Source organism: Solea solea, chromosome 4, assembly GCF_958295425.1.
Source record: "Solea solea chromosome 4, fSolSol10.1, whole genome shotgun sequence".
NCBI lineage: Eukaryota > Metazoa > Chordata > Actinopteri > Pleuronectiformes > Soleidae > Solea > Solea solea.
In genome coordinates, this window is record NC_081137.1 from 12,153,944 (window position 1) to 12,170,807 (window position 16,864).

Genomic DNA, 16,864 nt, shown 5'->3' on the forward strand with positions numbered 1-16,864 from the left:
ATTAAAGAATAAAAAAATTACAAATTTGCACCACAGATGCTATTTTAGATACCACACTAAACCAGTCTGCTTGTTAAAATCGTACCCACAAGCATCAGAGCGACACCTGCATGAAATGAGCAACACACGGACCCCGACAGTGACTGGAGCTGAGATGACTGACAGTTAGTGGAACCTGTAAAACACCTCAAAGGCAAACTGAATATCACCCCCATCAGGATTTGGGCTCTCGCTGTCATCGAGAGACTATCACACTTATTCCCAGTGCCATCAGAATCAAACGCGAGCATCAGTCATGTCGGGCTGCAGGGAGCATCAAACGCCCTCTCTTAATAACCCATTAAATTTGCTGTTTGATGTTAAATTAATTATTATTTAGCCGTCTTTGATCTCAAGGAACACTCCAACCACTTCCCATTCACTGTGACGATCCTAAGATTTGTTTATGTGCCGTCTCATGATGAATACACTGATATAATAACATGGCAAGATTGCTAGATTAGCTGACAAGCTGACAGACAGAGGCATTCTACTTGATGCTTAATATCATATCGATGATATGCTAGGTACCCTGGAGTCCAGGCAGCTCCTTCACTGTTATCCAAACAAACAAGAGCTTACATCTCTTCTCAGCTTCCTGTCTCACAGCCCTGTTTCCTAGGTAACCGTGTCAGATGAATTGAGAGGGGGGGACTGACGCCCTCCAGAGAGCCAATCCTCTCACATCCAAAGTTTGTCTCACTTTAGGTCATGTGACACCTGTTCCCATGACAACCAGGTTGGAGGGCAGCCTGGATATCTCTTTGATCAAGGAAAATACCACACATGCCAGCAAGCAACCTTGAAATCAAGGGGGGGTGGGAGCTGGTTTTGGGGTGTGGATGTGCAGACATGCGATGGCTCTTTAAGGAGATGTAATAAGCTCATGTCAGATTATTTATGAAAGCTTGTGATTTGCTCACGTACAGAAGGATTAAAAGGTTGAGGTATGTAAAACATACGGCATACAGTATATTTCGAGAGCACATGAAACGGGATGCATCGAAAGTACAACGATTGTGTTTAAGTGACTTTAAAGTGAAAATGCGGTGACACACACAATGGAGGATACCAAACAAGCTTATAAAAGGTACAAAGTCCAGGGAATAGAGTGCACCACAGAATAGAGTGAGTGGATGCCTGTCTCGTCAGCTCACAGCAACATTAATCACCAGCTGCAGAGTCACAAAACAGATTTTATTTAGCGAGCAGGTGGCCTCAAAGCCTTAAAGGTCTTTTGGTCTATGATAAGCATTTGGCCTTTCTAAGCCTTTGAGCGCTCACAAACAAAGACCCATCCCCGAACCTCTGGGCCGAGGTAAATGGTTGACTTTTCCAAGCCTTTTAGTCTGCAAAGCTGTTGGAAAGCTTCCATCTGATAAGAGGTTCCCATGAGCGTCCTTTCAATAAAATATGTGACGGGGAACAAATTAGCTTCGATACCTGCCCTAATAGTGAAAGTAATTTGTATGGTCTACAGTTGTCTGAAAATACTGTCATTAGCAGTTAACTATTACCTGTCAATATGAATTAAAACATTAACAGCTTGTTGTATTTCAATATAATGGAAAGACAATGACACATACAATAAAACTTTAAAATGCAGAATATGTGGAAAGACTATTTGATCTCTTGCACGGCCTGGCCTCCTGAAGGGCAAACTGAAGATTATGAAGTGCACATTATAATGAAATTAAACCAACAATAACAAATAGGACATGCCTTTAAAACAATCCATTCCCATCAAACAGAGGTTTTATAAAGCCCCATGCACATTAAGTTTTCTATTCTCTTTTTTCAAGTAATGCGATTGAACTTTGAGCAACTGGTAATTTTCTGCAGATGAACGTGTTGAAAGGACTCACTCAAAGATAAATATCCCATTAAAACAAATGCTGAAAACATGCTGATTTGGGAATTAGGCAGATTGGACACTCTACATTGACCGTAGGTGTGAGTCTGAGAGTCAATGGTTGGGTGTCTCTATATGGACCTGTCCAAGGTTTTCCCCCGACTTTCACCCTATAATCAGCTGGGATTGGCACCAGTGCCCCCCATGACCCTCAGGTAGAGGAAAAGTGGTAGAAATGGATGAATGAATGGAAATGCCAAAAGGTTAATGCTGACAAATTTTATGGCAATGGAGAATATTCAAAAGTCAACACCTTCATACATTGTGCAAGAATAGCAGGCAACCTGCCACTGAGGTGACTTTTACTACTGCTCTCTGCCAACTTGGGTTCATGAATTAGGTGAATAAATAAAACACACAATTGCTTCTTGGTAGGATCAGTTGTGTGCTCGAGTGTGGCAAGGAAATTAGCTTAAAAAACACAATTTAAGGTACAGTGAGTACAGGAATATTCCCTATTAACCTTTTAGCATAATGTAACTCTTGATCTGAGACACTCACCTCACAACTAAATCTGTCATGTCACAGTAGGATTTGACCATTCATGACGCAGTTCGGACAGAGTGGATATTCCTATTGGCTGTTCCACTGCGCCTACTCTGCATAAAGGTCCTTTTGGTGCAATTATTATTATAACTCCAGCACCAGCCACAACTGTCTATGCTGCAAACAAGTCCAAAAAAGGTGAAAGAGTTGAGAAAGAGAGATAATTCATTTTATTTCAACTTCTCCATTTAGGGGGCACCACAGTGGTTAATCTGCTTCCATCTTGTCCTCTCCCTTGTGTCCTCATCTGTTATACCAGCTGTCCTCATGTCCTCCTTCACAGCATCCATGAACCTTCTCTGTGGCCTTCCTCTTTCCCTCCTGCCTGGCAGCTTCATCTTCAACACCGTCGGCCCACTTTAATCAATATCCCACCTCTGCACGTGACCAAAACATCTCAACCTTCACGCTCTTACCATCTCCAAACCTTTCATACTGAGCTGTCCCTCAAATGTGCTCATTTCTAATCCTGTCCCTGGTCACAAAAACGCAGCACTCTTCAGCTCTGCCGCCTCCAGCTCCACCTCCTGTCTTTCAGACAGTTCCACGGTTTCCATTGTATTTGTTTAATCAATTCAATATTTGGTGTGACCACCCCTTGCCTCCAAACAGCATCAATTCTTTCTAGGTACACCTGCACAAAGTCAGGGATTCTGTAGAATTACACTCGGGTATGTAATTAAGCAATTATACCAGACAGGTGCTAATGATCATCATTTCATATGTAGGTTGAAACGCAGTCATTAACTGAAACAGCTGTGTAGCTGTGAGGCTTGAAAGTGGATGAGAAACAGCCAGACTCTGCTACCAAGGTGAGGTTGTGGAAGACAGTTACAATGGTCAGGTCATAAACCATGGAAAGACTGAATACAACAACAAGGCAATTAAACAACATCAGCAAGGTCTCTCCCAGGCACAGATTTCAAAGCAGACTGGGGTTTCAATATGTTCTGTTCAAGCATCTTTGAAGCTTAAAGAAATGGGCAATGCTGTGGAATGAAACTTAGTGTGTCAGATGAAAGACACATCATGCTTAGTGTCTGACAAAGTCTGGCCAGAGGTGGTCTAAATGGAAGAATTGCAGCCAAAAAGCCAAACCTCTGATGTGGAAACAAGGCCAAACGACTCAACTATGAACAACACAAGAACTGGGGTGTAGAAAAAGTTGGTGCTCTGGCTTGATGGCTTGTATAGCACTAAGGCACTTTGTCTACCAAATGGCTGGAGAGCGGTACAATAATGACTGTCTGCAGGCCACAGTGAAACTTAATGGAGGTTCCTTGCAAGTTTTAGGTTGCCTTTCTGCAAATAGAGTTGGGGATTTGGTCAGGAATAATGATGTTGCTGATACTTATCCATCATGCAGTAGCATCAGGGAGGCACCTAATTTATTATGCAGCAGGACAACAACCCCCGAACACACAGCCAATGTCATTAAGAACTGTCAGCAGCGTAAAGAAGAACAAGGAGTCCTGGAAGTGATGGTTTAGCCCACACAGAGTGCTGACTTCAACATCATCGAGTGTGTCTGGGATTACATGAAGAGACGGAAGGATTGAAGCCAGTCTACATTCACAGGGTTAGGGTTGGATCTATGGTTAGTTCCCCACCTACCTGCTTAAAAAGTGCACCCAGAAAAACTAAAGCTGGTTTGAAGACAAAGGTTAGACCTTTGCCTTTGATTAAATTTTTCTTCTGTTAGCTGCCTCTGCAATTTCTAAATTGATCAAATTTACAAAAATAAAACAGATGTCACAATGGCCAGAGTGTAGAGATGAAGAACTTGCCTTGGGTCATATGAAAAAAAAATGAGAGGAGCTCAGAACAGAGAGCTGTGATCCCAAAACATGACTTTTTTAAAATAACCTGTGGATGAAACTCAACAAATCACCGTATGTCAGTGACCCTTCCTACTGCAGCTTGAAAAGCAAACAATTATGTTCTAATTCTGATGCCAAAATAGTTGCGATTTTGACAAAAACATGCTGCAATTTTCATCAAGTTCACTCCATCACAGAGGCAGCTGTTCCTTAACATCACAGATTTGACAGGCACTGACTTTAACTGTAGTTAAAGAGGAGCTCTAATAACTGATGAGCTGTTGCATCATTTAAGAAAACTGCAGGTTTTATTTTAACTACCTCGCAGTGTAATGCCTTATATTTCAATCCAGGAGTGAGAGTGTGGCACACTTTCAACAAACCTGACTTATAACTGAGCCACACAAGTAACTGTGATGGAAGCAGAGGCGAGTTGTGGAAAAGAGAGGACAGCACAACAGTGAGAGGCAAGACAATGCAAGTTGTTTATGCTGGCTGCTTCCACACTGTCAAGGAGACACTGACTGCACAGTGCAGTAGGATTTCATGGCTGAGCTATGACTAAGATACTAATCTGACAGTGGAAACCTGATATTTCCACATGCCAGATGAAAATCAAACATATAAAAAGTTGAGTTTTTTGGTAACCCTGAGCTGTTTACATGGGCATGGTCAGCTGAACTGACTTTGTGTACATGGGGTGAATAATAGGGATGAGCAGATACAATATCCAGTATCAGTATTAGTCAGATATGGATCAGAATCACTGGACAATCCAAAACAAACAACAACTAAATATCACACAAATCATCACTAAGCACAAACAAAAGTGTGAGTTATTTCTTGTTAATAGAAGCAAAATATTGCTACACAGTTAGAGGGAGTTGTTTATTTTTACATGACAATACATCAGCGCAAATGCATTGTTAACCATTTCAAATCTTTTTTTTAATCCATTCATAACTAACGTTTATGTTCAAAATATACATCCTAGCAGTGTATTGGAGTGTCTGAAGTAATTGCCGCCTGGTCCAGCAGAGGGTGTTGTGAGCTCAGCTCTTGATCAATTCCATTGAAAATGGAGGACACAAGCTAAACAGTACTCGATCAATCTGAACTGTAAGACATCTGCGTTATAAGTCATTATAACAAAATGTAGCCTGTTCCATAAGAGTCATTCAAAATACTGTAGATTTTTGAAAAAAGTGACACTGCCCATCTGTAGATACTCAAGGTTGCGATATGGCTCAGACAAAAAGCCCTAAATCTCACAGTCATTAAAGGTTATTGTGACTTGTAAGTTGCCTCAAATGGTATGGGTTTCACACAAGCTTTAAAATGTAAAAATGATAAAGGACTATAATAGAGAATATTGTTTTGGGGGTTTTATTTCTTCTCTTTTTTTTCATGTGTTGCTCATAATTCCAGGGATCATTGATTGTATAGGAGAGGCAAAAAATAAGGACTTCCACCTATTCATATTTCCTATATTTGACACTGGTCAACTATAGTCATCAGTGGCTGAAATGATAAAGTGTGCTCCTGCGGTACCAAAACAATACCGCTGGCTGGAACGTCTCACAGTTCATCTGGCCACAAGGCAAATATGGCGGAAAGGACAGAGCTCTTACTCAGCATTCCTTTGGGACTCAGCTGCTCACCCGTTTGAGTGGTTGCTCATTTTTAAGCTTTTAAATCACAGAGACATGAACATGTTTTTCTCAAATCTAAAAAAAAAAAAAGAGTAAATACGAACAGCACAACTAGCACAACTGTATCACTTTCCTCTTAATCTCAAAAGTAAGGGTCCCTCCTTACTTTCCACATTTCTTGTCTGCAGAAACTGGCTATGCATTTCCCTAACCCAACAGTCAGCTTGCAATATCTCTCCTAATTTTCCTAATATAAAAGTTCTTGACACATGTAGACATCAGAAAGAGCTTGTTGCAGAGTTTCATTCAGATTCAAATTGTCATGCACTTTAAGTATAACCAGTGGTTATGAAGGAACCAGCAGACAATTTCCCAAATCTAGTATTAACTGCTGCACATTGAGCAGTTTCAACATTTTCTCTTTTCTTTTTTTAAGTATATTCCTTGTTCTTTATCCTTATAACAGTGGTAAACATATTTGCAGGAATTGCTACCTTACTCATTAAGACTCCAGAGGCTGAATGTAATTTCAATATCAGCTTGTTATTATTTATGGTGTTATTGTACTATTAATGTATGTGATGTAAGAGAGAAACACAGACAACTAAATGTCTAACACTTCGTTCTTTATATTAAGCTTCAGATTTACATTAAAATAAACAATGGAACGAGGCAAGACAACTGGAAAATAATAACTGTTTCTTGCAGGAACAAATAATGTGGACCAAAAAGCTGCCTTGATGGTAACCGTACACTGTTAAGTTTAGAGCTAATAATTTAGAACACTGTCATAGATATAACAAAATAAGTAGTCTAACATTCTTTTTAACAATTATTAAAAACACAAAACACTAGACTACTTTACATAAAACTATGAAAAGCAGTGAAAATATCTAGTTAACCGTATTGTTAAAATGATCTTCCAACAACAGCAGCTTTGTTTCAGTGCTGATGTAAAATGCTGACATCCACTAATCTAGCTTGAACATTGCAAATATGAAGCTTTGCATCATCTGTGTCAACATTAGGTGTGGGTCAAATTATGCATTTGGTCATATATTGTTGTTCTAACTTGTGCAATACTATAACTGCAGAATGAAGGCACTCAGTAAACAGTCTCTGCCAGTTTCCTTGCCAGCCGTCACTACTTCATGTCTCCTCATGGTGACGCTGCTCAAATTAATGAGGGAAATTTGGGCTGAAGTTACCTGGCTGAAGAAGAGGGAGTTTACGGCGGGATAATGGTGTGCGAAACTACATCAAGAGAGGCTCCATCCACGTTCAATACATTGCCTTTATGCACTTTGTTCTCTGTGTTGCGAATAGAGAAATCCTGCACTTTAACTTTTCACGGACGTTTAGTTTGTTGTATCGTGATGTTATTGGTTTCGTGGACCATGTATACTGTACCCTGTGATTCACATCCCTAGTCAACATTGTCCTAAAAGGCAGAACACTCAACAGTTTTGGTTTGTTTTTTTTCTTGACAATAATGCCTGATGTTCAATTTCCTTACATTTAAAGCAGAACCAAAATGTCGCTTACATTTCTCAGTTGATGTTGCAGCTCACCGTGTCTGTGACAAAAGGACCAGCAGGTTGATATTTAAACAAAATACTGTTCCGATTTCAATAAAAGTCTATAAAGCTTTTAATAAAACAGAACTATAAATATTAGATTAGAGAGCCGGTCAATCATTGGCTGATCTGATGACTGGACAAATTAAGATTCACCACAGAGCAATTAATCAATTCCTGAAACAAAAGTCTGATAAATGTATAGAACAGATGTTTAGTGCAGATCATATACGTCATGCATGACAAATTATGATAGATGATTTAACGACATTGTTTATGTTGACGTAAACCCCGCCCCAGATTAAAGGATAATTGGCCAGAAATGGCTCTTCTGACAATCATGGAAGAGTTCTGATTTTAGACTGATTTGAACAGATTATCTGTCCAGATGATCGTGTAGTGTGACGGATTAACAGACGTGATTGTAATGTCAATATCAAACATGCAATAACCAATGAAAGCGAGTTGACCGGGAAACGGATGTTGCAAACGTTTGTTTAGAACTGTAACTTGTACAACTGTCCATGAAAACATTGCATCTAGTAAAATAGTTGGTATTGACCACTTGTTGCTTAAATTGACCCACATAATGTTTATTCTCAGCATTTGAACCTTTTTCACAAAAGAGAGAAAACTGGACTGCACTGCACAGACTCAGGTTTTACTACAGAATGCACCTCTGGAAATCACTGATCAAGAATCGATTTAACCAGCTGAATTCAAATGAAACCGCTGAACCTGTGAACAGCAGCTGTCCAGCAAAGTGGAAGCGGGCGCAATCTGTGTAAATTGGTGGAGCTGTGCAGATCATTATAAGTTGCAAATATCTGTGTGTGCCAGGAACATCTGTGCACTTGCGTTTCTGGTGAATAATATTAGAAATGAAGTTGGGCCGGTTTCCTTGACTATAATGTGTTAAACAATAATTACATTTAAGTTTAAGAGCTTCCTCCTGTTGTCAGTGTTTATTCCATCCTACTCTGAGTGCGAAATGTTATGAATACTTACTACACTTGCAACACTGTTAGCTAAGTAACAATGATTAAGATTGTTAATAAAGTAATACAAACTGTGATGTTTTGTTGTTGATGCTGTTTTTCATATTTATTGGAACAAATTTGCAGGTCATTTATTCAGTTTGGGTTTTTTTTTTGTAAGTGGCAGCTGGATTTGATCTTGGATGATCTACCTTGTGCAATATTAAAGTTGAAAAGAAGGAGGTTTTTAACAAGAGAAACATATTTTATTGACTCTAATTATCCTCAAATAACATTGTAGCTTCTCCAGGCAAATGGCTTTAATTTAATCCGGTAACCTGGAGCTGTGAAATGAGCTTATGTCCTTAAAAAGTGCTCCTACTGCGCTTTTCTTTTCTTGTTTTCATAGAGCTTTTTTTTTTGTTGCATTTAAAAGGTCTCCAGGCTAAGATACAAAACCAAAGTCCACAGCTCATGAAGAGCCTGAGACACCTTGTTTGCTTCACTTTTTTTTTTTTTTAAGCGCCCACATTATAAAACCTAATCAGCCTTCAGTTAACTTTAAAACCAAATATTTTCACATTTGAGCAGAAAAAAAGAATTATTCCAGTGAACCAGGGTCTTTCTGAGTGGAGTGTAGCATATGCAGTCAGTGAGGCTTTTCGGTTGATATTCTGGCTTCACCTTAGCTTCAGTGAGACTGCAGATGAACTATAAATTGCTAACTATGAGAGTGAATGGTTGTTTTGTTGTTTGCCTCTTGTATGTTGACCCTGTGATTGACTGGCAGACCTGGTCAGGCCGTACCTTGGCTGCAGCTCTTCACTACCCCGGACGAATAAGCTGTATAGATAATGGATGGAATGATGGGTCTGAAAAAAACAAAGACTTCAACACAATAAAGACTGCTTTTGCTCTTGTTGAGCACTACCAAACCGAAACTCATTCTTTTCTCACCTCACAAGATTCAGTGTGGATATAGTGCTCGACACAAAGGTCTAAAGTTAGAGTATATAAATAAAACAAAACAGCCAATGCCAATTTTACACTTACTACTTGTTTATAGCTTTTTATAGCTAATGAAATAACAACAGTAGTTTGTGAATAAGCAAATATTAAAAAAAAATCCAACTTTGTCTTAATGAGATATGATAACTTAAGCTGTAATTACCAGTAACACAATAAAACAATGGTCTTCATGAAATCCCAACTGGTTTGTGTGTTCACTATTGGTGCACATTTAATTACACGTAACATTCACTATCTTGGATTGATATGTGTGAAAAATAAGAAATTAGAAGGTATATATTCTTAGAGTCAGCTTATCAATGTAAAGGAAGACTCATTTCATAAAAACATTCCTTACATGACAGTATTTTCTGTCTTAAACTTCAGTTTAGTCTAGTTTTGGACTGTTTTGCCTCATTTTAAGACACATAAAAGTTTGAAAGTAGTTCGTTTTATGTATTCTAACCATGTAAAATGTGTTCACCCCATTGCCTGATTTGTTTTCTTAAAACAAGAAAATGTAAATCACTTTAATAATATTTGGCTTGTTTCTAGTAGGGCTGTTTTTGCAGTGTGATTATATACCTCCGTATGACTTTGTTGTAAGTTGAAAACAGCATTTTCAAACAACAACAATCTGCAAATGTGTCCCATTATCAGAAGCAATCTGCATCCATCTTGCAGAACTGTCAGTGTAAACAGCGAGCACGCTTTGCTCCTCTACAATTTGCTATTTTCATACATTGCTAATTGGAAAAAACAAAGTATGAACATGGATTTCTGGCATGGGACAAAATTCCCTGATAAAAATAAAACTGAAAATTAAGTGTTGACAGCTATGTTTTCAACAGTCTCTATTTCTGTTAAAGGGCAGAGTTTTAAATAAAACAATAACAACACTGGAACCTTTTTATACATGGCCATTTTTGGAGCTCAAAAATACCATTGCAGAATTCATGCAACTTTCTTTTTTTTTATCGCAGTATAGTGTGCATGCAGCTTCTGTCCTGGCCCTCTGTCTACCACACACCACATCATGTGCAGCAGTGAATATAAATTCACTAAGTTACAGTAGTAGATGTAGGTCCTGGCACAAAATCCTCACCGTGGGCAGAAAGGGATGCATCGTATCCATCAAAATTCAGAGCCAAGAAAGCACAGAATACAATGAGTCAGTAGCTTCATAGTTATCCAGGGAGAGTGAGAAATGGCACAAACTCAAGAGAGAGTCTTCGCTTCGCAGCCATCAGAGCCATGAATTGTTGAGAAAAATGGGCCAAGATCTTTTGCACATTGCTGTGCTATTCTGCAATTGCCAGTACGAGATGCTTTTTCCCCCCCGAGCTGCACTGTAAATGTTGTACATCAGTACAACACAATACCAGGAGGCCATTGCCAAACCACAAATCTAGTGCAGCTTTACCTTTCCATGCCGACAAACAAGACTCAGAGCTACTGCAGGCAAATGACAAAGGTCATTGCTCTTACTCTGCAGTTTAGCTTTTGCAATGGACTTTTTCTTGGTTTGTTAAAATGAAAAGCTAAACAAGCACATAAGTGTATATATGTCATTTAAAACTAAACCTAAAACAGCACAAGATACCAATGTTTCTCATCACGACTCTTTCTCCCTATTTCACGACAAATTTAAATGACTTCAAGTGTCTTATCAGGCTCATAATCGGTTCAAACCTATTTTAAAAAAACAAAACAAACATTCAGCTTTTTTTTAAGTTTGCTGGAAAGGTCATCACAATGCACTGATGGTTTGGTAAAGGAAGATAATCAGTGTTGAGAGTCAACAGTCATGATAGCAGTTCTAGACATAATGTTAACCATGATTAAAACCTTACTTTAATATGTTAGTTAGGGCTTGATGATATGGCCAAAACGTTTATTACTTTTTTCTTTTAATGAGTGGATTATATTGATAAACATCAGATAATTAAAGTTTGTTTTTTTTCAGCCCAAAGCAAAATTTGAAGACACCAGATAAGTGAAATTTGTTACACAGAGCAAAAAAAACTAACACATCTAAAAAAAAAAAAAAAAACACTCAAAGCATTATGTGCCATACATGATATACCATATACATTGGCCTTGCTATTAAAGGAAGTTATATTACTGAATTATTGCCAAGCGTTAAGATACCAACATTTGCACATTAACACTAAACACAAAGCCGAGCTGAGGTCCATATTAGTGTAATTTGTTTTTGCAAGTATGAAGTTACAGTGCATATCAGATTATTGCACAGAGTGAAACTCGAACCTTGTGGCACTAGAGGAAACTCATTAGGATTCATCCCCTGGAGACCATGAATGTCTTTATAAGATTCTGTGGTTTCTGCTGGGTAGAGTATGAGATACTTTACAGGATAAGGAAAAAGTCAGTGGATCACCACTGTCGTTGGAATTCATACTGTTGAGGCCATAAATGCGAGAGCAAAATTTCAATCAGTCAAGCTGAATGGAATATTACAACATGGAAGAAAGTGGTTGACACACTGACATTGTCATCCACAGAGCGTTGATGAGGACATGGCTAAAAATACAAGTGTGATGTCATCATCATTTCATTGATGATATGCACTAGGAAATTGGTTGTCTCGACCAGAAGTCTTATCATTCATATCCTGATTAAAACAGTCAAACCATCCCTATCATCCTAACATCAAGCCAAACCTGCATTGTATATGCCAACTTAATCACTATATAAAAATCATATTATTATTATTATTATTATTATTATTATTATTGTTATTAATAATAATAATAATAATAATAATAATAATAATAACAACATAACAGAGAGACATGATAGGGGAAGTTACGATATATCTCAGCCTAAAAGTCGACTTCCCAAAATGCTGAACCGAAAGACAAAGAAGAGACAGTTTAAATGTTTTAAGTTACATCATCTAAATTTTAAAGACACTCTGCTACCAGCACCTCATTTGAACTGAGAGAATATGACTTGTAATGTGTTACCTCAGCGAAAAGTGCTGCAGGACTTAAACTTTTGCAGCATCAGGTAATGAGGCAGTCAGTTTCTTGCTGACAGAAAATTCAAATGGTGTGATATGCCAGTAACGTAGTCTGTTACGATCCATCACCTGAAAATTGCTTGTGGAAGAAAAGAAACAATTAAAAGAAACAATTTTGGCAGAAGCTAATGTAGGTACAGTGACAAAATGCTTGCCAAAAGCTATTTGTTATAACAATGTTACAATGTTGAAATTGATGCCAGTGGAGGTTAATATGACTCATTCTATAGTATACAATGTGAATTTGGGCAAATAACTCCATTATATGTACATATACATGTATATATACATATATACATATATAAACATATATACATATATAAACATATATATATATACACATACATATATGTATATATACATATACATATACACATATACATATACACATATATATATATATATATATATATATATATACATACATATAATGCTAATGAAGCCTACTTTCATTTTAAATGGGATTAATTCCAATTGTTTAAATGATCACTATACAAACTAAATGTACTATTATGTTTGTACATAATGGAAAACAACAGGAAACTGCATTCTGATATGTTTGCAAGAATCAATATTTTCATTTTATCATGAACACCAGAATTACAATCATCAATCAGACAAGGTTCTGATCATTAGAAAGACAGAACTGCAGGTAAAGTGGAGGATTGAGGATCTTCTGTCACCGGATATTCACTCTGCTAAAGGTCAATGAGCGAGGTGCCGACTATGTACGCCCCACCTCAGCTGCTGATAGATATCTATCATTATACTGGAGGTTTTCTATAAGACCAACTGCAATTTTTCCTGGTACACACTTTTCCGTTGACACTGGAGAAAAAAGAGTGACAGAGTGATGTGTTGTCTTTCCTGTATGCCTTCAGTGTCTGCAGCAGTTCCATTGTTCTCTTCTATATTTATTTTGTGCTCTGCAGTTTGGGCACTGTTACTGCTTCTTGTTTAATACAGAGACATGTTTATGGCTTGGACGCGACCAGTGTTTTCCCGACCTGAGCAAGACAAAACAAACAAATCACAACATACTAGAACAAGTATTTGCAGAATAAGGTATTTGTATTCACTCTGAAAATGTGAAGCTTAATTCTTTAAAAAATGGGAACCATGAGGATTCTATGCACTTTTCTGAAACACAAATGCATGGTAACAGCTGCACAATATGTTTTCAACTGCTCACAGTAACAATATTGTTTTTGTTTTGTTTATTTTCAGTATTGGGTTCATCACTTAAAATTAAATTAGTACAATAGTCACAGTCTCTTTTTCAGGTGACTGTTGTACATGAGGTGAAATAAGTATTTATGCTCAGTTGAGTATACATGTCACATACGTGTAGCATGTATACTTATTTGACGTGGCCTAATTGGCTGGACTTAAATCAACACGTGGCCTCGTCCTTGACTGAGGCGCTGCATTGTGAATACCAACTACATTGGTGTCACATAATTATTCATATTTTACAAAAATAAAATAACATTCTGGCCATATCACCGCCTTGCCAAACAAAAGCATACGCATTGTTAAAACTCGAGAAAGGCACCCACTGTGTAAACCTTTATTTTGATATTTCAAATAGAATTTCAAAATAACAGTGGTTCTTTTTTTTTAGAAATGGATTGGTGCAGTTCACAATAAGAATTGAATTGGCTTGTATTCATCTTTAAAGGACATCAATGGTGCACAGCTGTTACATCATGGCGGTATATGACTGTACGTAAGACAAGCACTGTGTCATCACACAGTTGTATCGTTTGGCACAGCCCTAGACGAACCAATGTCAAGTACTATTACACAAATTTTTTTCAAAGCAAAACTGATATTTTTAGCACCGATAATAACAAACCTCACAAGGTTAACAATTGTTTAAAAAGAAAAATCCTGAACCAAGATCATAGACCGTTTATATAAAGTGGATGACGTGTTTGCGGTTCCAACCAGAAAATATGAATATCTACTAGGATCACCAAAATAATCTCTGCTTGAATAGAAGTCTGTAGGTAAAATTCTCTATTTCAAAACTAAGATGTTATTCTCAATCACTAGTTGCAGGTCTTCAATACAGACTGGTATAAATTGTGTAAATGATGCTCCCATTTATATATATAAGTTACATTTTAACATTAACATTAAATTATATAGTCTGGTGTACTGTTTTAATTAGAAAAATAAAAAGGTCACATCATTTTACAATTATTTCTGTGTATGTTTTGTGTTTTGCGTTAAGTATAATTTTTTCCATATATAAAAACAATACTTTTACTTGAAAATTCTGTGAAATATCATCAAGAATATGCCTTATCATGATGGAATATTGTCTTGTTATTTTAAGGTCATACCTGATACTAAACAGGTTAATTTTTCTCTAGACCGACCCCATCTTCAGATGCTCAGACGCTCACTGGCCCCCAGCTCTTATGAGTTTGACACCCCTGGCTCAAATAATCAAACCCAAACTATCAAACTGCATTTCACATTTTTTAACATTTTGCCCTCTATTTTTTGAGTGTCAACGTACAGTATGTGTCAGTAAACTGCCTGTAAATGCCTATAACTTCATACAACTGGTATATATCTGCTCCTGGTCTTCTGTCTCTACCTCACCTCTCTCTTTCCCCTTCACTCCCCCCCGTCCCCCATGTGTCCTTTCACCCCAACCAGCCGAGGCAGGTGCTGCACATGTTTGAGTCTGGTTCTGTCAGTGATTTTCTTCCTGTTAAATAGGAGCTTTTTCTCTCCACTGATGCCTAGTGGTGGGTTTTCTCTTCCCTCTAATACTATAAAGGTTTCTGCCTTTGTATGTTGCGATTTGGCGTTATACAAATCAAATTGATTTGAATGGAATTAAATGCAACTTGATTCCAACTCCAAAGGCACAATCTATAATGATCAGTGAGGTAAAAAAAAACGACAACATGGTGAGAATAACAGCTGGTTAACATCTCTGTTCATACGATAAACAAATCATGAAGCATGGCAGGGCAGGAGGAGGCTGCTGCTCCTTCTTCTGAAGTGAACCAACGAGCACCTTGACATTCAACATCACTACTGGAAGAATGTTTAGTGGAATGATTAGACTGAGGCTTGTATGGATAAAAAGGCCACCGCATACCAACAACAAACAAAACATCATCAAAACAGTGAGCCACAGCCGAGTGAGCAGCGTGATTATGGGCTATGCTGTATCTGGGCTCACCGCCGCTGAATGGAAAATGAAATCTCAACGTTATCATGTCCGCTGTCTGCCAGCTGAAGCTCGGTAGAAGAATCTATTAAAGAACAAAAGGCTTCAAAGAAAGGAGAGATGCAGCTTTGGGTGGAAAGCCCATAGTCAGAGCACAGACCTTAACCCAGACGAGATGTTGTTAAAATGAACTCTGAGCTGTTCGCGCCATCAGACTTTCCACGACTGAGTCTAAGCACTTCTGTACCGAGGATGGTTCAAATGTCTCTCTGTGTAATGTGCGGGTCCAAATCACAGCCACTAGAAAGAGCTCGTTTGAGGTCACTGTCTTCATTTGAGGCTCCAGTCGTTATTCAATCCATGGGGTTTTTTTTTCCAACAGCTCTGGTGTGCCCAGTAAACATGCTCTTACTGCTTTACATACGTTCTGAAATACAGTAGTCCATAATGAGCCTGAAATGTGTCTCTAAATGTGAATGTAATTGTATTTCAAATGTATTGACAATGATAGAGACAGTGGTAACTGTGAAGCGAATCTGACCAACCCTCGTGCTACCACTTTAATGTTTGGTTGTTTAGCACTGTACTGTACTGTGTGCAAAACAATAATCATTCAATGAAATAGTTTTTTGTGCGCATACATTTTTAATTTTACACATTATAGCCTATTTTAAAACAAACTTCAATGAATAGAGACCTCCACAGTTTTTAATTAAACTACGTACGTAGAGACCCCTAAAACATCTAGACTTTCGGTCCTCCAACAGAGTATGATTTGTAGGAATCCCTTGATATAAAACGATCTCACCGCCACATACGCACTGCTCTTCAGTGACATTTCGTCATCTCAAAGCAACCCACAAGTTTTGCTGAGCAGCAGCAGCAGCAGCAGTCCCTGCCACAACAAGTGGTGATTAATTCTGTTGGCCTCCGAGCGCCGAGTGGTTTTCGTGACAGAAAACAAAGACTATCAATCACTCGGTCAGAGCTCCAACTGTGAATTCCCACTGACTGAACTCAACACAAGAGAAGAAGAGCAAGAGATTCAGGTGTAGACTGGGAATGAAAGAGACATCGCTCTCTTTCCAGCA